This window comes from Pelodiscus sinensis, chromosome 1 (genome assembly GCF_052426305.1).
Source record: "Pelodiscus sinensis isolate ZL-2025 chromosome 1, ASM5242630v1, whole genome shotgun sequence".
Taxonomy (NCBI): domain Eukaryota; kingdom Metazoa; phylum Chordata; order Testudines; family Trionychidae; genus Pelodiscus; species Pelodiscus sinensis.
The window spans coordinates 56,385,591-56,410,364 of NC_143052.1; the positions used below are offsets into that span (position 1 = coordinate 56,385,591).

Consider the following 24,774-nt stretch of genomic DNA (forward strand, 5'->3'; position numbering starts at 1 on the left):
AACAGCAGTCTTTGCAACATGGCCTTACCAGTGCAACCCAGTCCTACTCTGGAGAAACTAGCATTGAAGGTAAAAAGGCATATCTGTAATTATGGTCATACAAAATCAATAAGGAGTCCGGTGGCATTTTAAAGACTAACAAATTTATTAGCGTATATGATTTTGTGAGATACAACTCACTTCCTCAAATGTGATATCTGTCCTAATTAAATCACAGTGAATGTGGCTCATCTCCAACCGTGATAAGAAGGTTGGAGTACCTGAAGGGGAAATTACTTACTGTAATGTGAGAACCAGTCCATGTTTCTATTTAAACCCCTTTTCAGGGTGTCAAATTTGCATATGAATTTCAGCTCATCAGTTTCTCCTTTTTTTCCCCCAAGTTTTTTTGCTTGAGAATGGCAACTTGAAAGTCTGAAACTATGTCCACAAAAGTTAAAGTGCTCCCCCACTGATTTTTGTATGTTGCCATTCTTCATGTCTGATTTGTGTCCATTTATTCATTTGTATAGAGACAGTCCAGTTTGTTCAGTGTACATGACAGAGGGCCATTGTTGGCACATGATGGCATATATTAACAGGTATCAGGTTTAAAACAAACAAAAGGAAGTACTTCTTCACTCAACACACACTCAGCCTGTGGAACTCCTTGCCAGAGGATGTTGTGAAGACCAGGACTTCAACAGGGTTGAAAAATGAGTTAGATAATTTCATGGAGGTTAGGTCCATCAATGGCCATTAGCCAGGATGAGTAGGAATGGTGTCCCTAACCTGTCAGAATCTGGGAATGGGTAACAGGGGTGGGATCACTTGCTGATTATCAGTTCTGTTCATTCCATTTAGGGGCACCTAGCAATGGCCACTGTCAGAAGAAAGGATACTGGATTAGATTGACCTTTGGTCTTATCCAGTGTCGCCGTTCTTGTGTTCTTCTTACATTAATAGATGTGCACGTGAATGAGCCTAGCTGATGTGATTAGGTCCTGTGATGGTGTCACTAGGGTAGATGTGTCACTGGCTGAGTGACTGTCTGTCTGAGAAGCTGGCACAGAGCAATGTAGTGCTATCATTTCCAATTGTCTCTCAGTTACCAGCCCAACCCAACTTGATAAGTTCAGACACTACATTTAAAAGGGGAATTCTCCCTCAGAAGGGAGTGTGTGTGGCATATCACAGCCAGTGTGCAGAGAGACTGGGTTAGGGAAGCAAAAGATCAGAAGAGCTGCTTATCCTATGGGAGAGACACCAATCTCAGTACATGGAGGCAGGGTCGTGATTTTAGGATTGTTATTTTCCAAAGATCTGTAACTCTTTAATGCTGATGAAAAGTAAAATTCCTGTGGTTAAGAAATACTTTGCTAACCCTGAGTTCCTAACCTGCCTGCCATTTTGTCTTTGCTGGGGTCAATAAAGAAGCTCAAAGCACCTACTGAGGGAATGTGCATAACTGAGTAGAAAGGCTCTAAAGAGCTGGAATGCTCTTTTGGGAATGTAAGGGAGCTAGGACTGAAGGACTTGATTGCCAGACACAGAGCATGTATCTGGGAATATGCCTGACATTCAAAGCTATAAAGTGTGACCAGCCACCAGTAGAGCAGGTTGAAAATTTTCTACAGATGTTTGTGGAAAAATGCCAATCTTTTGAAACAAAAACATTTTGTGGAAATTATTCACTTTTGATAGAAGAAGCATGTAGGCAGTGATAGGGGTGAGACAGAAAAAAAGGCCCTGGACTAACCTAGTGGCTATGGTACTCATCTGGAATATGAAAACCCTACCTTCAGGATCCTGCTTTGCTTGATTCAAAGTAAGGATAGGGTCTCCCATGTTATAGGTAAATGATCTTTGCCTCTTTTCAGTTGGAGCTGTTTCTCATTGTATAATATGCTTTGGGCTAGAGACACTGACTATGCAAGAGGTTAAGGAACACAAACAGAATGTAATGGAGCTTCAGGGGGTAGCTGAGTTAGTCTGTTATAAAAAAAACAGCAAGCAAATGGTCTGGTAGCACTTTGTACACTAATAAAACACGTAGATGGTATCGTGAGCTTTTGTGGGCACAGCTCACTTCTTCAGATGACTGGAGTTATGATTAGAGGATAAGGAAATTCAAAATAAATAGGAGAAGGGAAGGGAGGGGCGGGAAAAGGTTGTTCTGTCGCCCAGCCCCCTACCTCTAAGCATAAAGTATCAGGAGAAAGGGTTTTTCCACAAAAATCTGTAGAAAATTCTCAACCTGCTCTACTGGTGACTGTCACACTTTATAAATTTGAATGTCAGGCATATTCCCAGCTACATACTCTGTGTCTGGTCATTCAAGTTCCTGTGACCCTCACATCCTAGGAGAATTCCCTGACCCCTGGGAGTGGGTCTCTCTGTTTTTTCATTAAAACTTTCTGAAGGTTGCAGTTTTGTCCCAGCATGGAATGGGAAAAAATTTGAAATTTGTGAACATTTTCACAGGAAAGGAAAACTATTTCCTACCCAGCTATTGTCACTCTCTACACCACGGAGGCTGGGGCGATGCGGTATACAGTGGTTGGGTTTAGGGATGTTAAAAGGGTTAACCATTTTAACTCAGGGCCTGCCGCCTGGCCTGCCAACCAGCCCCAATGCGACCGTGGGGTCCTGCTGCAGGTCCTGCCATGGCTGTGAAGTCCTGTTGCTTGGCCTACTGGCCTTCCTTGGCTGGGGATGCTCTGGCCTGTCATGGCTGGTCACAAGCAGAGTTCACTGGAAAGAGCTGGTTAACCAGATAGCCAGTTAACCAGTAAGCATACAGGTAAGTCTCATGCTTACTAGTATGCTTACTGGTTAACTGTTTAACATCCATAGTTGGGTTCACTCACAACAGAATGGTGTCTGTCCAGAGAGAGGGATGAGGCCACATTGTAACAGTGACCTTCATAACAGTGTTGTCTTCAAGTCATCATTGTCAAGTCCAAGTCGAGTCTCAAGTCACTACAGTTCAAGTCTCAAGTCAAGTCTCGAGTCCCTAAAGTCACTTTCGAGTCAAGTCCCAAGTCGAGTCTCAAGTCTTAATTTAAAAAATGTCAAGTCACTTTTGTACAAGCTATCAATATCAGCATTTTCGGACAATTTTTTCACCAAGTCAATTTAACAAAATTAGCAAATCTCAAGTCGAGTCACCTAGGCGACTTAAGTCAGACTCAAGTTCAAGTTGTGGGACTCGAGTCAACAACTCTGCTTCATAATACTGAAGGGGGGGAGGGTGAGTCAAGGTGACTTTATTTCAGAAAATTTTCTTTCTTTTTCAAGAACACTAGAATTTAAAACTGATTGCAGAGAAACTGAAGAATGCTAGCATGAGTGGTGATAAAAGCTGAGATTTTTCAAAAGATCCTAAGGCGGCTATTTCACCCAACTTTCACAGGATTCCATGGGGTTTGAGTACTTAAGGCCCCTTTGAAAATCTCGTCCAGAGAACTTTGCCTGGGATCTGCCTGCTTGAGAGACTGCCTCCCGCTGCCGTATTGCCAGGACTGAGGCAATAGTGAAAAGGGTGCTTTCGAGCAATAATCCTCAGTTTTTCTATAGCACTTTTCATCCTTGGGTGTCAGAACACTGTACAAAGGACAGTGTATGTCAATGACATTGAGTGACATTGAGTCACAGAGATGAGTGATGTTCAAGGTTACATGGTAGCTACAGCACCCATGTCTCTGGACTACCAAGCCAGTGCCCTGTGTGTTTAGCCGCCTTCATATAGTTTTAATTTGCTATGGCCTTGTGTGTAAAGTTTTGCCTAGCTCCTGATGTCATGCAGGCATCTCTAGAAGATTATTGGCTCCACGATGTAATAATGCAGACAAGACTTTCAGCATCTGCTGGGGAGGTGAATAGTATGTATATGACAGGACCAACATACAGATGAAAAGCAATATTATCCTTTCTATTTCAGTGTTAATTAGAATTATTAAAGCAATAGTTGGTCTTTTGCTCTTGTGCAGTATTGCGTAATTGAGACCATTCACATTCTTACAAAACTCATCAGTGATTCTGATGCAAGAATGGAACTGATAAATGAGAAAAAGGCTGTGTTAATTTAAAGCTTCATTTGAAACATATGAAAGAAGGGGAAAATCCTTCTTAGTTAAGTGGAAAAGAATGAATTGTGAGAGAACATGGTATAAAACCAACCACCATGTTGTAATCACATAGCATTTGACATTTGTAAATGTGTTCTGGGAAAAGCCACATGAGGGCAGCAAAAGTCATGTTTTAAAAATAAATATATAATAAATGGCTGTGAGTTAAATGCAGCAGATTTTTTTCTACTAAAAGCCATTTCTTTCTGTTTTTTAGTGTCATAATCTCAAACACTGAATTTTTCTTTTCTTTTCAATCTGTATAGTTTCAACTAAGCCATTTTTCTTGAAGTGTCTATTTCATACTTCTATTATTTGACTTTAGCCCATCCAATTATACTATCGTATGGAAAGATGGTATAAGTTCATAACAAGATTAATTGAAATTTGTTTCAAATGGGAATACTTTTAAATGCAATATTGATCTCCTGTTTAAAGAAAGAGTTGTCTGTGGATGTGCTCAGATATATCATTATTCAATAGCAGAAAGTGACTTTAAAGCTAGAGCCACAACATTCTCTCTGTTGATTATGACCTTCTACTGTTGTTAATACAGTTGTCACTATAGTCTCATGTGAGAGTTGGATCTCTCATATCAGTTTTTGAAGTACTTTCTGTATGTATTCTTTCACTGGGATTCAGTTGTTTTTATATAGTTCTAGATTAATGTTTCTTGGTATTCCTGTGTCTTTACTTTTAATGTAACATATTTCAAGCGTATGCATAGGTCCTGTTGAAGTCAGCATGTGAAATGCTGGCTCCATTGAAGTTAATGACAAAACTCCCAATGACTTTAACAGAGTTAGGATTTCATCCAAAGATTGTGCTGAATCCACAGAGATCCTGAAGCCCCTAAGTTGGGTTTTTAGGGACTACTGTATACCACCAAACACCTGCTGAGTTGCTCTCTAACCCCAACAGGGGCCCGAAGTTGATCGGTTACTATGTTTTTCAGTAAAAGTTCCCTAGGTTCGTTTGATTTGGCTTCTAAGCAGTCAGGCTGCTGTCTCACTTCAGGCAAGCAGGCGCCTGTCTCCTGCCTAAACCCCAGCATAATTCGTGAACCAGATGTGCGTGCGTGTGTGCATGTGTGTTTGTAGGATTTGTCTTAGAACGTTCATCCCAGTGCATAAAGGTTCTCCCCTGGATGTAGGAAATCCTAGTTCACACCCCCTTGAGGAATAGGGAGTGGAATATTCTCCCACCTCACAGAAGAGAGCTCTCTAACCACTAAGCTATGGAAATGTTTCCACTTTAATTAAATATTAATTGGCCAAAGAAAGACCAAGAATGACACTGTAGACTAGTGGTTAGGGCACTCACCTGAGAAGTGGTAGAAGGGGATTGTGGTGCAAATATATTTGAGAAATGCTATAGTTCATTCCTATTGGGGGCACAGAGATATGTTGGCAACATCTCTTCGTCAGTTGCTGAAAGGGGTATGACAGAACTGGAACTGAGCTATTACAATTTACGAATATTGTATGTTGACCTAGCTGTTGGGATGTTTACTATGTGAACATATTGGTTTAGTTTTATAGAACCTGTAAGGAAAAACAAACAGGGTATGCAAACACATAAGGGTGTTAAAACAATGCCTGGGCAGCAAAAGACCTGGGAACATACAAGATCAAAATACTGTAGCAATTATAAAAAAAAAAAAAACCAGCCTATTTCTTAAGAGAGAAATTTTTCACAGGAATCAGCCTGAGATTCAGCCATCTGCTGGGATGTTTGAAGGTAGGCCTTCCTATATTACTAACGGAAGATGTTTACATTTAGACCTTTGTTGTTTTAAAATCCTGGAATGTTTTTTTTCTGCTGTTTAAAATAAACTGTACTTAGGATTAAGAAGGCTGTCTGATCACACTAGTGGTCACGGTCCTAAAGTGAAGAACTATAGTTGTCAGATCCTAGCTGGGCCTGCTGGGTACACACGAGTGATGCAAAAGATGCTGTAGACCAGGGCCCAGGCTAAGAGTCAGAGAATCATGTGATACATCCCTAGGAGAGGTAAAGGCATGACTGATATGAAGGGATGCTCTCAGAGAGACCAGTAAGGGGCAGAGGTGCAGCTGACCCTGCAACTATGACACAGGAGTCCAGTGGAGTTGCTATGGTGACAACTGGAATATCTTTGTGATGTAGCTGGTCGCTACACACTCTGATTCTCCCCTCCCACACACCTTACAATTAATGTCCTTTTAAATGTAAGGAATAACACAAGGCGAAATAAATTGATCATAAAGCTATATATATTTACACTTCAGGCTTAAGTTCACATACAACCCTGTTCTGTGTTTGAGATATCATCTTGTTCTTTTGAAATAGTGTATTTGTTTAACACCGGGGTGGGGAACCTTAGGCCTGGAGGGGGGGAGGGCAGATGTAGTCCCTGGCTTGCCTGGATCCAGCTCCCAGGACTCAGGGCTCATCCCTCACCACAGCACTGGGGAGTCCGTACTGGCACTCCAGCCCCTGCTGCCACCTACCCGACTAATTTTTCTGTGGGTCAGCAGCCCCCGATCCAGAAAAAGTTCCCACCCCGGTAACAAAATAAAACGAGCAATCTAAGATGCTCAAAATTTCAACTAAATGTATCTATTAATTTGTGGTAAATACTGTATAAAATTTAGCCATTACAAGACTTTTTTTTCCCCTTTTTGTTCATATTGTAAATTTGTTGTTTTTGAAATATTTGTTTCAAATGGTTAATGTACTGGCCAAATTCACTGACACTACTGAGGCTTTGCTAAGACCAGTGTTGTCACTGTGCAAACTTGGAAGCAAAAGGGGCAGTTGCCCTGGGGCACAGCAATTCTAAAGAGCTCTGGGCTCCCAGCTGCTGCCACTGCTATGGTAGCACTCGGACCCCTGGACCCTTTAAATCGCTGCTGGAGTATTGTGCAGTGCATTCCGAGCGACCCTGAGGGCTGTGAGGGGGGGGGGGGGTCACACTGTGGTCCTGCTAGTGCTGAGGATTGACTTCCCTGGCCCTGCCCTTTCCACTGGAGGCTCTTTCCCTTCTGGGAATGCGGAGCTGCCCCTTCCCTCACCTTGAACAGGGGTCCTGTGAGGCTGTCGGCTCTCCTGTGACTGACACTGCTTTGTTTCACTTTTTACATTTCAGAAAATTGCAGTATTAGATACCAATAAGGCTTTTTATTTAATCATTCTGCTCTGTTGCAGCTGTAATCTTGGATAGCAGTAGCTTTGTCCTTGTTCAAATGGATTTGGCATTAAATTTGCACTGGGCCAGAGCTTCTGCAGTGGTAATCAACATAGCATATTACAACCCTATACCAATTACCAGCCCATTTTTTCACTTTCTTATCACTGCTCAGTGAAAACCAGTTGAAGTTGCTGTGGCACTGTCATGCAAGCTTTCAGCTAAATCCATATGCAATTTTAATAGATGGAGAATTAATATGGTACAAAAAACTTCATGAAAAGTTTTTCAAGATGAAATAATTTGGGTTGTCAAAAACTATATTATTTTAAAAGAAAAATGATGTATCTGCAATATTAGTCATCAGTCCCGCAGAGACTTGCACATGTATTTAACTTCACGTTTGAATAGTCCCACAGAGTTTTGTGTAACTACTTTTGTGCATTAAAGTAAGCACATAAGTAAGCCTGTGCAGGATTGCAGCCTTAATGTTTACAGATGAGACACTAGCTAGAAAGGGCAATGTAATGATTTGAAATGTCTAAAAACAATATTTGTATCTTTTCTTCGCTAGATTCAAGTTTCAAAGTGTTTACTTTTTGAGAGAATGTTTTAATAGTATATGAGCTTGATGGAATACTTGTGATATGTTACCGCCCCAAGAATGTTAACACAATTGTAAAACATGCTACTGTATATTGTTGTCTGAATGCAAAATTAGGTCATAGAAATTGATATGAGTAATATCAGAATTTAGCAGAAGCTAATATATGGTGTCAGCCTCTATTGTTGCTTTATCCATTGTTATGCTCATCAGTCAAAACGAAACCACAGAAATCTAATTAGAAAAATTTCAACAGACTTTCCAGTTGAGAAAAAAAATCAAACATAAGATTTAGCTTTTCAGCAATTGCGAAACTTTCAGGCCCATTGAAAGGGGAAAATTATGGAAACAGAATAGAGGCATATTGACTATTCAAGGCTGAAGTGATAAAACCTGCAACACCAAACCTATTTTTCCAAGATCTGGATTTTAAACATTGAATGCCAGAGTGCTAAGTGCACAGCCAATCATGTATAGGCACACATACCTGTAGACATAAGCAACTCAGGAGCTTAGTATAAGATCCTCTGCCCTTTGAACTAAAAGCCACTTGCCTCTCAGCCTGTGCTGTAGAGGTCTCTTGTTCTTATCTGTTGCTGTGATCTAGGTGCCACTGCATGGGGCAGTGAACCACACTAGGGCTACGTCTACACTGCAGAGTTTTTGCGCAAAAACTTGCTGAGTGACCACACTACAAGAGCGTTTTTGTGCAAGTAAATTTACAGTAAATTAGAAGAAGAGAGGACTTTTTGTACAATAGTTATTCCTTTTTCTACTAGGAATAAGCCTTTTTGAGCAAGAGCTCTTGCACAAAGAGGTATGTGTGGATGGCAAACAGGTTTCTTGCGCAAAAACAGCCTATGAAAAGAAGCACAGGTACTCTGGTGGCCATTCTGTTAATGGCAATCAGAGCTTTCTTGCTAAAGAGAGTCCATGCAGTCTGGATGCTTTCTTCTGCAAAAGCACATCATGTTTGCGATGTGCTTTTGTACTGTGGACACGCTCTTGTGCAAGACTTTGCGGAAGATCTCTTTTGCAAAAAGCTTCTGTGCAAGAAGCCTGCAGAGTACATTCTTACACATCATAGTGTGTGTAGGGATTTTGAGAATATGTTTAGTATTAACTAACCATAGCATGGATCCCGGGGTCAGCGGGGGACTCTGAGTCCCCCACTGACCCTGGGCTCCATGGCTTTGAAGTGCACAAGAGTCCTCGCTGGGGACTCCTGTGCATTTCAAATGAATAATGGAATTTTCAAAAATTCTCTCCTAGTTCTTGCTACTGTTAAAAATTGAAGGAGTTGAGTATTGAAAAATGAATGAAAAATGTATTTTTATCACAAACTATAATAAGCATTTGTTTATTGGATAGTCTGTTGACTAGTCAATATCCCCCAGATAAAAGCACCAAAATGGGAGTGGGGAGGGGTTCTTCAAAGTGGCAGCACCACACAGCTGTGGGATCTGGAGAAGTGCTTCGTGGAGCCCTGGGTCAATTGGGGAGCCCTCAGCTGATCCCAGGCTCCTAGCAGCATGCAGTGTAGCATGGAGCCTGGGGTCAGCGGGAGACTCTGAGTTTCCCGCTAATCCCGGGCTCCATGGCTTTGAAATGCACAAGAGCCCCCGCTGGGGACTCTTGTGCATTTCAAAGCAGGTCCCCACATGCAGCCCAAAGTCAGTGGGACTTCTGGCTGGCCCCAGGCTGTATCCGAAGTTCTGCATTCCTCCTTTGAAATGTACAGGAGCCCCAGTGGGGTTTGTTGTACATTTCAGAGGAGGAATGTGGAAGTGCGTTATCGATTAGTTGACTAGTCAATGGAAATTCCATCGACTGGTTGACTAGTCAATTAACCTCATTTTAACATCCTTACCATAAACCCAATGCTTTTTGGACAAAAACTGAAAAAAATTAGGTTTTGGCTGAAAACTCTTCAGTTACTATTCAAAAATTTCAATAAAAAGCAGTTGTTTCTAGTAAAAAATGCATTTAGTTGAAAATCCAATTTTCCATTAAAAACATTGTAGGCAGAAAATCTTGAACCAGTCCTGCTCAGAAGACATTATAATGCAAAGGTGGAAACACCTCTTTTTGGCTCACAGTTCACTCTACAACAGTATATATCAGTATATAGCTAATACTTATACCTTCAAATACAAAAATCAAATACAGAATCAGCAAAGTATATGCTTTTAATAGACACCTCATTTAGCCCACTTTGTACGAAATTTTGGGGCAAACATCAGTGGATGCATTGATGTTCTGCATGTTCACATAAAAAATCCAATAATGTCACAGTTGCTAAGGAATAGCTTCCTTCCTAATTGGATTTTCTTGTTTCCGGGTTCTAAATATAAAAACTTCTTTGATGAATATGCTCAAATATTTGGATAGTTATAACCAATCATCACATCTGGAGTTTAAATATTGAGAAGTGAATATCCGCCATGAATTGTTCATGGTCATTCCACAGAATACTAAATTTACTCAAGAATTCATAGACTAATATTGAATTCTATTTATCTATCTCTGATAACTAATTTACTCCCGAGTGGCAGAAAATGAATCAAATAACCTTTTTATAATAAATATTTATTGAGATTTCTTTATATATACACTATTGTTTTGTTTCCTCTAGTGTTAATATTCTGAAATTAACATGGCGTTTTAAAAATCAATTAGAAGTCCTGTAGTGCCTTAAAGGCTAACACATTTATTTGGGCATAAGCTTTCATGGGCAAAACCCCACAGGACTCCTCTTCAATGATCCCTCAAATGTTTCCATGCATGTGCAGAATAAATTTTGTTATGTGTGCTGAGGGATGTGCAGATGTGCATCACCAATAGAAACACATGCCCCAGCTGTGGGTGGCTGTGGGAGCTCTGCTAATCAACTGGGCAGCATTTGAATCTCTCTTGGGTTGTCACCCAAGTGCTCATCTTACAGGTAACAATACTTCACATTTGTTTAGTGGATATAGACTAACATGGTTACTCTTCTGATATGGTCTTTTCAGTATCATTCAGATTAGGTCGATCTGCATGTATTGAGGATTCTTTCCCCATTCTACTAAATAGAACTATTCCATGAAAGTGAGAAACAGGAAGAGGAGGAGGGAAGAGAAAGAAAAAGTTGCATGTGGAGATGGGTAGGTGCATAAAGAGACTGAGGCCTTGTCTATGGTATTCCAAGCCATCGACCTACATTACACAACTTCACCTACATGAATAACAGCTGAAGTCGAAATACTTAGCCTGCTTACACAGTATCTTCAGAGCAGTAAGTCAACAGATGACGCTCTCCTGTTGGTTCTGCCTGCTCTTCTTATTTTGGTGGCATACTAGAGGCAATGGGACAATGCTCAGTAGTCAAGTTATCATGTATACACTAGATGCAATAAATCAACCCCCACTGGATTGATCACTGCTGATCAATCCAGTCGGTAGTGAAGTCATGACCTGAGGCATATTAATACACTGTTGTTTCTAAAGGACAGAAAAGAATCTTCATTAATCTAAAGCATTCACTGAATGAAATCATTGCTAAAAGTCTCTTCTTTGGAAATTTTTTCTAGATCTGTTCAAAATAAGTAAAACTCATTGCATATTATTAATCTAGGAATTCTTGAGGTAGAAAATGATCGAAGAGAAAATTCCCATGTACTCCTACAAATCTTTGTATGCAAAGATTTCTAACAGTTACTTGAAATTCTTGAGTGCTCAATGGTTTGATTAGACATTTTTTAGCTGTCATCTTCTATACTCACCTACTAAAGTGTGGGTTGGAAAGTTATTTTTAAAGCCTTTTTTCTGCAAGGGAAGCAGCAGGACTGGGATGGAGAGTATATCTTTGAGTAAAAGTTAAAATGAAACATTGACAATTACAAGCTCAGAGTCCATTTAAATGAAAGTAACTTTGTGAAAAAATTGTGATAACATTATTTTTAATTTGGAACATGTTCTGAAGTGAGGAGCAAAAAAATGTAAAATAAATAAATAAATAACAAATTAAAGGTTCCCTTTATTTCACAATACTACCATTGTACTCAAAAAGTAATGAAAACTAAGAACATAATTAATAGTGGTTAACAGTAACATTTAATACCTGGGATTAGTGCTATTAATTAATAATAAAATCAAAATAATTTTTAACAATAACAAATTCATGTACAGTAGTGAGGGTCAATTTCTGCCGTATGTAAGTCCCTATAGCTGCTGAGGGAGCTCCACTGTGCAATGAAGAGAGCAAGATTTGAGGAGATTGCACAGGGCTTCTGGATTTTAATAGCCATAGAGCTGGAATATTCCAGACTACTCCCTCTTGGGCAATGGAAGCTTTCTGCAGTCAACTATGGAAGGTAAAGGCAAGATTTTTCCTGTTTATCCTTTGAACATCGACTTGAACCACTAGTCACTATTTCCTAATAGAAACACAGATATTTATAACTGGAAAGAGTCTGAAACACACAGCAATACCCTAGCTTCTGTGCACGTAGGGGTGTAACTGGAAACTTCTCATGAAACTTAAAAAATGTGTGGCACAGAAACCAAGGTATTGCTGGGGCTAAGTTCATCCTTCTTCCGCGGGTTCTGTTGACCCACAGCTTGCACCACTGTCAATATATACTGTGACAAAAAGAGGACACCTTCGGATTTGGAAAAGACTAATCTGTGATAATGAAAAATCCTTTGTCTGGAGATAATCCAGATGTTACCTTCTGAAAGTATTTAATGCTCTGCAGTTATAGGAGTGGGATTTACATATACATACACAAAAGAGGAACATAAATTATGATAAAGGAATTATCACAGAAAAAAATCCCCTCAGTAAATTTAAACTTAAATCAATCAAGCCAGTATATAAATCTAAATTTAGTTTATGCTCAATTCCTGTGACTCAGAAATATCTGCCTTCTTAGCAGCATCAGATTTTTTCCAGTTATAATTATTTTACTCCAAGGAAATGGAGAATAAACACTCAATTCTTAGTTTAAGCAGGATCAGACAGAAAAAAAATCTGATTTTCATCTCCCAGGGTTGATTGCACAAAGATTTCAGTGTCCAAGAGGTGGTAATCTGGAATACAGACAGTCCCCGGGTTACGTACAAGATAGGGACTGTAGGTTTGTTCTTAAGTTGAATCTGTATGTAAGTCGGAACTGGCGTCCAGATTCAGCCGCTGCTGAAACTGATGAGTTTCAACAGCGGCTGAATCTGGAGGCCAGTTCTGATTTACATACAGATTCAACTTAAGAACCCCAGGCATCCCCAAGTCAGCTGCTGCTGAAACTGATCAGCAGCTGATTCCAGGAAGCCCGGGACAGGGGCTTCCTGTAGTCAGCCACTGGTCAGTTTCAGCAGCGGCTGACTTGGGGACACCTGGGGCAGAGCAGCTGGGGTGCTGCTGGGTTGGTCCAGTGGTGCCCAGAGCGGCGCTACGGGACCAACCGGCAGCGCCCCAGCTGCTGTACCACAGGCGTCCGGAGAAAGCCGCGGAGCACGGGGTAGCGGGACAGCCCAGACGTGCCGTGGCTATCCTGCTGCCCTCGGGCTCCGTGGCTTTGCTCTGCTTTGCTCCCCGTCCCCCTGGCCTGCAGACCAGGGGGACGGGGAGCAAAGCGCGGAACACGCGGGCAGCGGACAGCCCAGACGCGTCTGGGCTGTCCGCTGGCCACGTGCTCCTCGGCTCCTCGGCTTTGCTCTGCTCCACGCTGCTCCACGCTGGCCACGTGCTCCTCGTGCTCCTCGGCTTTGCTCTGCTCTGCTCCCCGTCCCCCTGGTCTACAGACCAGGGGGACGGGGAGCAGAGCAGAGCAAAGCGGCGGAACACGTGGCCAGCTGACAGCCCAGACGCGTCTGGGCTGTCTGCTGCCCGCGTGTTCCGCCGCTTTGCTCCCTGTCCCCCTGGTCTGCAGACCAGGGGGACGGGGAGCAAAGCAGAGCAAAGCCACGGAGCCCGAGGGCAGCAGGATAGTCACGGGACGTCTGGGCTGTCCCGCTGTCCCCGTGCTCCGCGGCTTTGCTCCGGACGCCTGTGGTACAGTCTGGGCTGTCAGCTGGCCGCGTGCTCCTCGGCTTTGCTCTGCTCTGCTCCCTGTCCCCCTGGTCTGCAGACCAGGGGGACGGGGACGGGGACGGGGAGCAGAGCAGAGCAAAGCGGCGGAACACGCGGCCAGCTGACAGCCCAGACGCGTCTGGGCTGTCTGCTGCCCGCGTGTTCCGCCGCTTTGCTCCCCGACCCCCTGGTCTGCAGACCAGGGGGACGGGGAGCAAAGCAGAGCAAAGCCACGGAGCCCGAGGGCAGCAGGATAGCCATGGGATGTCTGGGCTGTCCCGCTGTCCCCGTGCTCCGCGGCTTTGCTCCGGACGCCTGTGGTACAGTCTGGGCTGTCAGCTGGCCGCGTGCTCCGCGGCTTTGCTTCCTCTCCCTGGTCTGCTGGCGACCAGGGAGAGGGAGGGCCCCATTCGTAACTGCGGATCCAACGTAAGTCAGATCCGCGTAACTCGGGGACTGCCTGTAGTTCAACTCTATGTCCATTAAAATCCAGATTCTCCCTACCCGAACCTGCCTTAAAATGTGCTTCTCCAGATGAAGTAATTCACAAATAATAAGCATAGTGCATGGACTATGAGAAACAGTTCTTGGATACTATGGTGATGAGCATCATAGTAATTCATCTGGGCTTTTTCATTACATTATGAGCAACCAGCTGTGTTTGTGCCTGAAAATTACAGCAAAATAGAAGTGCCTGTAAATAAATACATTTTTAAAAAATCATGAGCTTGTGCAAAAATTAAACTTTCAGGATTTACATGGAAAAGGATTAGAGCAAAACGGGATTGATTTTATTTTAAAAAGTGATACTGGTACACCAGTTTCATGGTGAGAATAGTGTTATTGCAAACCCCAGAAAGAGATGGGCTCAACAGTAATACAAGAAACATCATCCATTCTGCTTATGGCCTTAGATGTCTATGAATATGACTCTCAGAACTGCTAATTACACAATGTTGTAGCCTGCTGACATCACTTCAGAAAATTCTTGGTCTGGCTTGTGCAGTCATGATAATATATCACAGTTTGTATTCCACTTCACAATAAGTCTGATCCTTAAATTATTGTCTCTAGTCTCACTTAATTATCAATTCTAGAATTTTCCATAACTTTGAATTTAAAGTTTCAGGTTCTTGACTATTTCTCCTTTGTTGCTCATTGTCTGTTTCTCTGACTGTTGGAGGCCTGAAGAATATCGAAGCTCATTGTTAGAGCCTGATTTCCACCTGCCGCTGGTATTATTTCATTTACGTCAGTAGAGAGACTTCTCATTTACACTGATGCAAAAGATACCCTGTACTTTTTGGTTATGTTTGTAACCCTTCGCCCAAGTGTTGTTGGCAGTAATACGTGCTGGGTTCAAGTCCATCTACATATATTGAGAATTCTTTGATATTCCTCTTCAAATGCACCATCAGTGTTGAGTCTATAGCCAACATTTCTGGGATCACTACATACCTACTTTGAGTACCTTTAATAGGCAATCTTCCCCATTCGTGAGCATTGAGTCTGTGTAATTGCGATGGGTTGGTCGAGGTACACAGTTCTCCTGCTGTAGGCCTCATGGCCTGGTCTTACCCTACCCCAGAAGAGAAGAGAGAAGTCCTCTAGGTGGCTGCAGGTGGCTGCAGGGGGCAGCCAATCAGGGGCCAGAAAGATCATATAAAAAGCAGTAACAGGCAGGACAGTCAGTTGCTACATGGAGCAGGAAGAGCCTGGCTGGCTGGAAGAGCAGCAGGACTGGGGACAACGCAATGTGGGGAAGACTGAGACCAGGAAAGGCTGCTGAAGACTGTGGGGAGCTAAAAAGGAGGTGGCTGAGGGGAGCTAGCAAGGCCTGAGCCCAGAATTTAGCCAGACCAGGCGAGGGTACTATGATAGGCCCTTCTAGTCTGATCAAAGACTAAGCCCAGGAAGGCTGCCAAACAGGACACAGAAACAGAGTATTTCAATGGGCCCCTGTTGGACTTTTATGAGAGGGCAATGTGTCTAGGGAGAAAGCCTTGGCAAGAAGATAAAGACTATATTCTGGAAGGGGTTTGTTTGTTTGTTCCACTTGAAAGCTTGACTTGGCAGAGGGCTGATTCACTGAAGAAACCACTGGGCATGGGCATGGGCATGGGCATGACACTCCTGAGAGGTGGATACCACCCCATTCCAAACTGAGAGACTACAGACATGGAACTAGTCAAAGGGAGTGCTCGCAAGAGCGGGTGCTGACTCCATTACAGTAGTAAACAAGAAGAAACATTATTGGGGAAAAGAGAACACAATAACAATATACATCTACCAGACTGATAACGAAAACACTTCCTTAGAGTACTTTTGGCCATAGTCAATTCTGTTTCCTAACTCTCACCATCTGTATTCAATAGGCAAATGTCTTTTTACTACATCAATTACTCCTAGGATTGCCAACTTTCTAATTGCAGAAAAACCAAATACTCGTGTTCCACTTGCTGCCTTACCGCTTCCTTGAGGCTCCACCACTTCTTCAAGGTCCTGCCTCCCCACTCACTCCATCCATCTCCCTCCATTCTTGATTTCTCTTGCATTTCTCTGGCCTCATAGGCTGCTCAAGTCTATTCCTGGGGAGAGCAGTCCAACTTTAGCCCCATGCTTCTGCACAACCCATTCATCCCCTGGAAGAGACCGACCAGCCCTCAGCTCTTTACCTTCTGGATGCATGGTCCCAGGACAAGCCCAGTGCAGCAGCCCTGGGGAGCTGGCTTTGGGGCCTGAGGCAGGTGGTGGCTTGCATTGTCTTCCTCCCCTGCCACCAGCTGCATGCAGCCCGTGAGGAGTGAGCCAGCTTCTTTCTCCATGCCCATTGGCCAGGAAGCAATGGGCAGGGCAGGGAGGGGGCTGAAGGTACTGCCTAAAGGCCAAAGTGCCTTCTCTGCAGGGTGCCCCCAGCCACTTTGGAAGCTGCTGCCTGAGGTTAACCCTATGGATTATCTGTTATCCAGCACTCAGTTAACCAGAAATCCCAGTTAATTGGCATTTCTGATATATCCCAATACAAATCTTCATTCTAGTAACTAGGACCAGTATACTGCCCAACAAGTTATGCATTTTCACATTCTTCACTTGTCTTCTGCCTCTTTTGCATAGAAGTAAAGTAAGCAAGCTGAAATACAGGATTTATTCAAAAAAGCAACTTCCAGGGTGTGTCATAGGGTCAGTACAGATTCAGCCCAATCTCTTACACTTCCACATCTACAATGATATAATTAATGTTTATAATGATGACCTCGAGGCACTGTAAACTCCTGAAGTTTCCCCTGAATTATGTTCTGTATAGTTTTAGTGTTTATACTTTTAGTGATCTGGGTGTATGCCAGGCGCTGCCCATAGTGATATATAGTGCCATAAGATAACCTACTGTATAGAAAACTTTACTTGTATACACTGATGTGCTTCAAGAAACCAACCACTCTGCAGTGCAGTACTAGTACTGGATTGATGAGTATCTGTACACTATTTTATACTTTATTCATTTTATTGTGTTCTGATTCTTTGAAAAGTTGTTTTTCATTGGTGAAGTGTAGCTCTCAGAGAAGCAGAATACTTGATTAACTGGCATCCCCTTTTCCCCAACATGCTGGATAGCAAATCTTTAACTGTATGTAATAAAAACAAACATATTAGACTGTAAGCTCCTGTTGCACAGAACTTGTATTCTTGTATGTGTATAAAGTACCAAGCATATTTATGATGCTAGAAATGTAGCCGTGTTAGTCTGGTGTAGCTGAAACAAAATACAGGACTATGTAGCACTTTAAAGACTAACAAGATGGTTTATTAGACGATGAGCTTTCGTGGGCCAGACCCACTTCCTCGAGGAAGTGGGTCTGGCCCACGAAAGCTCATCATCTAATAAACCATCTTGTTAGTCTTTAAAATGAAGCATATTTATGACACTCTATGATTTATAATGCAATACTAAATATTGCTAGGACTTAATCCTGAAAATTTTTGAGTATTTGCACCCTACAAGATCAGGTCCATATTTAATTAATATCAAGGTATATTATACATTTGTGACAAGCATTCAGGAGAAAACCACAAAGCATAATGACTGATATCAAGTAATTATACTCTTGAGGTTAAGATTTTAATACTGTTGAAGGAACTACATAACTGCTGTCTGCATTTGGATAACAACTTAGTAGTCAGATACTTCTGCAAACATTTTCTTTAATACCCAGGCCCAGAAAACTCATGCAAATAGGTTTTCTAATTGACTTCCAGTACTTCCTTTACAAGACTGATACATCTGCATCAAGTTGTGAACTTCATCTTGTCTTGTAGATGTCATGTGGATTCAAGGGCTCGATTCTGGTTTGTAACCTTCATGTTGAAGTGTGACTGCTGTTACGGAATAGAACATTAGTTTTATAATAGGGGCTTGATACTTTTATCAATGACAGCCTCTGAGACATAGGTACTGAATGATATAGTACCATCAGCTCTGATTGTCTCTCATTCATCAGCTCATCCCAGGGAACTGTAGAGACTCTGTACAAAAGCATAGGGGATAGGGCTGGAGTTTTCTTAACCTCAGTCCAGTGAAAAGATGGTCAGAGAAGGGGTGAGATGATGGCAATTTATGTCTGTTTATTATTTTGTAAGGATCTGTACTTTTAGAGCCTTCTTAAGAGTATGGTGGCTGGGTAAGATGTTCCTTTCCTGAGCCTGTCTTCCTTATTTGTCTGCCACTTTGTCCATGAAGGAGTTAATCAAGATACTCAGAGCATGCACAGTGAGGTGGAATTCTGAGGGAACATCTGTGTAGCTGTAGGCTTAGACGGTCTAGACACTGGTTTCGGAGGCTAAGGTACCTTGATTGGAAGCTCTGTGCCCCAAAAAATATTAGGCAGACTTCCCCTGGGACAGTGTCTTAGAGTACAAGAGCTAGGGACAGTGACCCAGCCCTGCCCAGATCCAGTTGGGTGAGGAGTGTGTGCGATCTAGCAGCTGGGTCTGCTCTTTACTCTCAATAAACAAGTGTCTATCCAGAATGGGGACTGAGCCAGGTTCCAACACATCCCATATCTGATTAGGCTGAAACTATCACAAGAAGAGTTTTTTTCCTTTGGGTATGTCTATACCGCATTCCTCTTTTGAGAGAGGAATGCAAATGCAGCCGAGCGAAATTGTAAATGAAGCACGGATTTGAATTTCCTGCACTTCATTTGCTGGCTGCTAGTTTGAAATACCCTATTTCGAGATAAAAAATGCCGTGTAGACGCGGTTATTTTGAAAGAAACCCCTTCTTTCGAAATAATCCTTACACCTTAAAAATGAGGTTTAATGGTTATTTTGAAAGAAGGGTTTTCTTTCAAAATAACTGAATCTACATGGCATTTTTTTATCTTGAAATAGGGTATTTTGAAATAGCGGCCGGGTGCGATTATGCAAATGAAACGCGGGAAATTCAATTCCAGGCTTCATTTGCAATTTCACTCAGCTGCATTTGCATTCCTCTCTTGAAAGAGGAATGCAGTATAGACATACCCTTTGAGTCCTTGTTCACATTGATTCCAATCAGTTGTGTGCATGATGCATGCGCAGGTCTAGGAGAGTTTTTCCCTTAGCAGTTCCCATTGGGTCAGCTGTGGAGCTCCCGGGAGTTGTACCTTCATGGCTCTCAATACATGGCCCTGCTGAATCGATCCCCCTTCAGTTCCTTCTTACTGTCCGTGATGGCCAGTGGAACAGAATTCACTTATTCAACACGTGCTTTCCTTAGTGTTCTCCCTAGTTAGTTTTCTAGTTACTTGTTGGCTGTGTCTAATTGGCACCCTTTTCCGGAAAAGAGATGCTAATGAGACCAGTCGGAATTGCAAATGCCGTGGGGGATTTAAATATCCCCCGCAGCATTTGCATGAACATGGCTGCCGCTTTTTTCCGGCTCGGGGCTTTGCCGGAGAAAAGCGCAAGTCTAGACGGGATCTTTCGGAAAATGAAGCCTTTTCCGGAAGATCCCTTATTCCTCTTAAAATCCTCGGGGTGGAAGCTCTCCTGAAGCCCCTTGATTGACCCCCCCCCCTCCGGATGGCAGCCTGTGGCAAGTGCAGCCGGTCTGATGGCCGAGTGCTGTGATGTGCCGAGTGTGGGCACTCAGGGCACTCCAAGCCAGGACTGCTTTGCAAGCGGGGAACCCCTGAGAACTGTCTGTCCGGGGTGGAGGTTGGGTCCCTTTAAGCACAGCCCTCGACTAGCCTGAGTCAGCAGCTCCATGCTCTAAGTCCTAATCTGATGCCCTGCCGGCACTGCTTCCGGCCATCCTTAACCCCGGTTCAGGGTCCACTCAGTGTGGACATGCTTGTTCGAATTAGCAAAACGCTAATTCAAACTAGTTTTTAAGTCTAGATGCACTAATTTGAATTAGCTTAGCTCGAATTAACTAATTCGAACTAAGTTAGTTCGAATTAGTGCTGTAGTGTAGACATACCCAGAGATAGTGGAGTGAGCCAAATCATGATGAGTCAGACACCACATACCACACCACTTAGTGTGTAAGTATAGGCTGCTCACAGGGTAGCCCATCCTGTACCTTAAATTCCATGAAATCTGAATGACTGGCCCTATAGGTCCTCAAAGTCCACAGGAGAACAGAATACTAGTCCTACAGTTGTCTTAAACCAAGGTGCCAGAATTTTTATGTTGCCTGCAGATCCTTGCTATCCCAAAGGTGAATTCCCGGAATATGTCATTCTGAACTCGAGCGCCTGGGCAATACCATTACCCACTCCCAGGACATGCACTGAATGAAAAGGTGTGTTAACTAGGCTAGCAAGTACTGTAAAACAAAAGCTCTCACCAGGCTTCTCACCCACACAGTCTTAGTCAACTGTCTATTGACAGACCGTGAATTGCAGATTGGTTGTTGCATCAGAAACAGACTTTTTTTGTTCTGAAAGTTTGCTGCTCAAGTAGCGACTGCCACCAGTATAGGAAAAAGTTCAAGGAAGGTGATGTCTGCTATAAAGCTCTGAGCCACCCAGCTTTAGAGCCACCTCTGTGTACATCATTCGCCTTATGAGTAAGCCCCAAAGCATTTGTCTCCTGAGGCCTGGCATTGTTAAAATAGTGCTAGCTCTCAAACTGAAACCTAAACTGAAACCTGAGGTGCACTGGAAGCAGCCGAAATACAGACTTGAAGTTGCATTTTGCCAACAGTGGCAGGATCACCCGGCATAACCATGGCTAGTGGAGCATCAAATGAGGAATATCTAACTGAACACTGCGGGGGACCAATGTGGTCATTGGCAGATGAGCCCTGCGGATAGGACAGATGATAATCAGCATGTATTCCCCCGTCACCTCCTTCAGTATGACACCCAGAGGAGATGTGCACAATTCTAGCATTGGAATACATCGGAAGGGGCTGCCACTTTTGCTGCTGCTCAGAGCTTCAAGAGACTTCAGAGTCTATGCCCAGAAGTGACAACGCAAGCTTATTTCCACAAATAAGCAGTAAATAAGCAGTGTTTTTTTCCTAGGGTTACTCCGTTAACAAGTTCCATGACCACTGTATCTTAAGTGGAGAAAGAGGCTTTCCCATTGGTATTGCCTACTTCTGTAGTATCTGCTAACACCCTCGGAGTTTGCAATCCCCTCTTGGAACTGCCTTCTCTTTCATAACAGGAGAGTGTGCTGTGCTGATGCCTTCACTACCCTACAGCCATGTATGTGCATTCAGAGTGAAAACATCTTTAAATGCAAAGCACACATTGGCTTTTTTATCTGCATTTTGAAGCTGAGGTTTTGCACTGATGATGCCAGCTGAGCAAGGTTGTAAGGAGTCATACACTCCAGCCAAAGGTCCCAGTCTATTTTACCACAAGGTAAACCGGGCTTTTCTGCGGCCCTCTGCCAAAATTCCCTGTCATAACTTAATCATGCTACCCACCCCCATGTGCGATGAGCCCCCACTAATTAATCCTAATACTTAAACAAGGAAATGCACTTTTTAGGGCTTCTCACATAAATTATTCTCACATAAATGCGAAAGGCTGTGGACCGGTTTGCTGGAGTTTGAGGCACCTTAGATCTGTAGCATTTGTCCTCATTTTTGTGCTTTTTGCACCCTTCCTCTCTCTGCTCTTACTTAACAGTAAGATAAATGAAAACACAGATCCCCTTTCCAGATCTTTCCTTTAACTGCTTTAGACAGATGATTCCGTAGTGCGTGATCCAATCCCGCGTAAGCTGTAGGGACATCAGCTGCCATGTCTCCTGCCTGTGTTCCGTTAGGAATGTGGAGGGACCATCCTAATTGCTCTGTATTTTCCACAAGCATCTCCCTCCATGCACACCAGAAGCTGGATGAGAGGTGTGTGGAGCAGGGCACAAGGAGCAGTGCATGTCTGTGACTTCTCCTCCTACATGCAGGAGATCCCTACCAGGTGTGTGGGAGGATGGTGGTCTCATAGATCTGGCTCCAGTAGGGCCACCTGGCACACAGTGCCAAGGTCCATTCCATCACCATAGTGGTATCCAGCGACCAGTGTTCCCTCTAAGCTGCCTGGCAGCAGAGCTTCACAGGGGACTAATCAGCCCTACCCAGTCAGTCAGCTCCATGCAGGGACTCCAGAGCCTCTGACTGGTGGGGCTGATTAACCACCTGTGAAGCTGTGCTGCCATACAGCTTAGAGGGAACACTGGCTGTGAACCCCAGCCTTCTCCAGCAAGGGCAGAGAGGAGGGCCATGGCAAGAAATTCTGCTCTCACTGGGCCACTCACAGCTGCACCAAGGCACTTCTGACTTTCCTCTCCTGGGCAGGAGGGGCCTGGACTGTAGGCTCAACCTGGGCTGTACCCTTCTGGGAACCAGGATCCCAGTGGCTTCCTTATGCAGCCTCAGCTCCCCCTTATTTTGTGCAGGGAAGATGACCAGGGAGCCCACATAGTATCCATCCGCAAGGGGGCTCCTGCTTTTATGCGGGATGCGTGTAGGGGAGGGACCCCTCACTAGGCCAGATCCTCTGCTCTAGGGAGACGGACCCCAGAATCCTTAACTCACCTTTTTCTTCATCTTGAGGAGGAGCAGGAAAATCCTGCTGCTAGAAGCTGAAAAAAGAGGCTTTAGATGGTCCTTGCACTAGGCTAAAGCCTAAAAACTGAGAAATGCTGACCAATCAGAACCATTTTCCCCCAGCTGGCCAATGGGTGCTAGTGATTCCCAGGGGAGGAGCTACCCATTGCCCCTTAGCAAGTCTGCCTTCATAGCTGCAGAAATGTCCCTGTTTCACTTCACTAGCCCCATTAATTTCCCACACCTGTTGATGCAGGTGGGTGGGATTTCATGCATCTGTGCTTTGACAAGTTTTCTATGTTCTAATGTCAAAGCTGACTTCAGTGTTGCAAAGTACGGTTGCATATTGAATTGTGGGAAGTACATAATACAATCAGTTAACATAAATTCCCAAAACCATATCAAGTGGTGTCAAGCGTCGTGCCCCAAGGGTCAATTCTAGAGCTAGTTTTGTTCAACATCTTTATTAATGACCTGGATGAGGGGATGGATTGCCCCCTCAGCAAGTTTGCAGATGATACTAACCGAGGGGTGAGGTAGATATATTGGAGGGCAGGAACAGGGTCCAGAGTGACCTAGACAAACTGGAGGATTGGTCCAAAAGAAATCTGATGAGGTTCAACAAGGACAAGTGTAGAGTCCTGCACTTGGGATAGAAGAATCCCAAGCACTGTTACAGACTAGAGACCGACTGGCTAAGCAGCAGTTTGGCAGAAAAGGACCTGGGGGTTATAGTGGATGAGAAACTGAATATGGTCAAGTGTGCCCTTGTAGCCAATAAGGCTAATGGCATATCAGGGTGCATTAGCAGGAGCATTGTCAGCTGTTCTAGGGAAGTGATTATTTCCTTTGATTTGATTTGATTGATTTGGCACTGGTGGGACCACATCTGGAATATTGTGTCCAATTCTGGGGCCCCATTACAGAAAGGATGTGGACATATTGGGGAAGGTCCAGCAGAGAGAAACAAAAATGATTAGGGGGCTGGAGCATATGAGGATAGGCTGAGGGTTTGTTTAGTCTGCAGAAGGGAAGAGTGAGGGGGGATATGATAGCAGTCTTTAATTATCTGAAGGGAGGTTCCAAAGAGGATGGAGAGAGGCTGTTCTCAGTAGTGACAGATGGCAGAACGAAGAGCAATGGTCTCAAGTTGCAGAGGGGGAGGTGTAGGTTGGATATTAGGAACATCTATTTCACTAGGAGGGTGGTGAAGCACTGGAATGGGTTACCTAGGGAGGTGGTAGAATCTCCATCCCTAGAGGCTTTTATGTCCTGCCTTGAGAGAGCTCCAGCTGGGATGATTTCATTGGTCCTGCTTTGGGCAGAGGGTTGGACTTGATGACCTCCTTAAGTGTCTTCAAGCCAAAATATTACCTATCTCTCTCTCTATCTATCAATCAATCAAATTAGTACCATGGTTATAATACTTATTAACGTGGTGAATATATTACATTCTACTTTTTCAGGTCATGCTAAGATAAAACAGGTTGATAGATTGTGACCTATTTTTATACAATCCATAGGCCAGTCTCCCCTGTTCTTCTTCTTTGAGCGATGTCCCCATGGGTGCTCCACATCAGGTCAGTACACTGCCACTGAGCCTTCAATCGGAGTTTCCAGAGCAGTGTCCCTGGGGTCACGCATGCACGCATCTGCAACCACGTGCTCCTAGTTTGCAGGCATCGCACATATGCGAGCCCTCTCTCTCCGTTTCTTCTCTACCGCCTCCAGCCAGAGACGGAGCTCAGCAGTATTCCCTACCTCATCCCATGTTTAGACAAGTAATTCCCCTTT

General features: G+C 43.6%; 1 protein-coding gene across 1 annotated transcript in view; it reads left to right on the forward strand.

Annotated features, from left to right (window-relative positions):
- Positions 1 to 24,774, forward strand: part of TMEM117 (transmembrane protein 117) — a 372,323-nt gene that overhangs the window by 59,945 nt on the left and 287,604 nt on the right. The gene's annotated exons all lie outside the window — the stretch shown is intronic.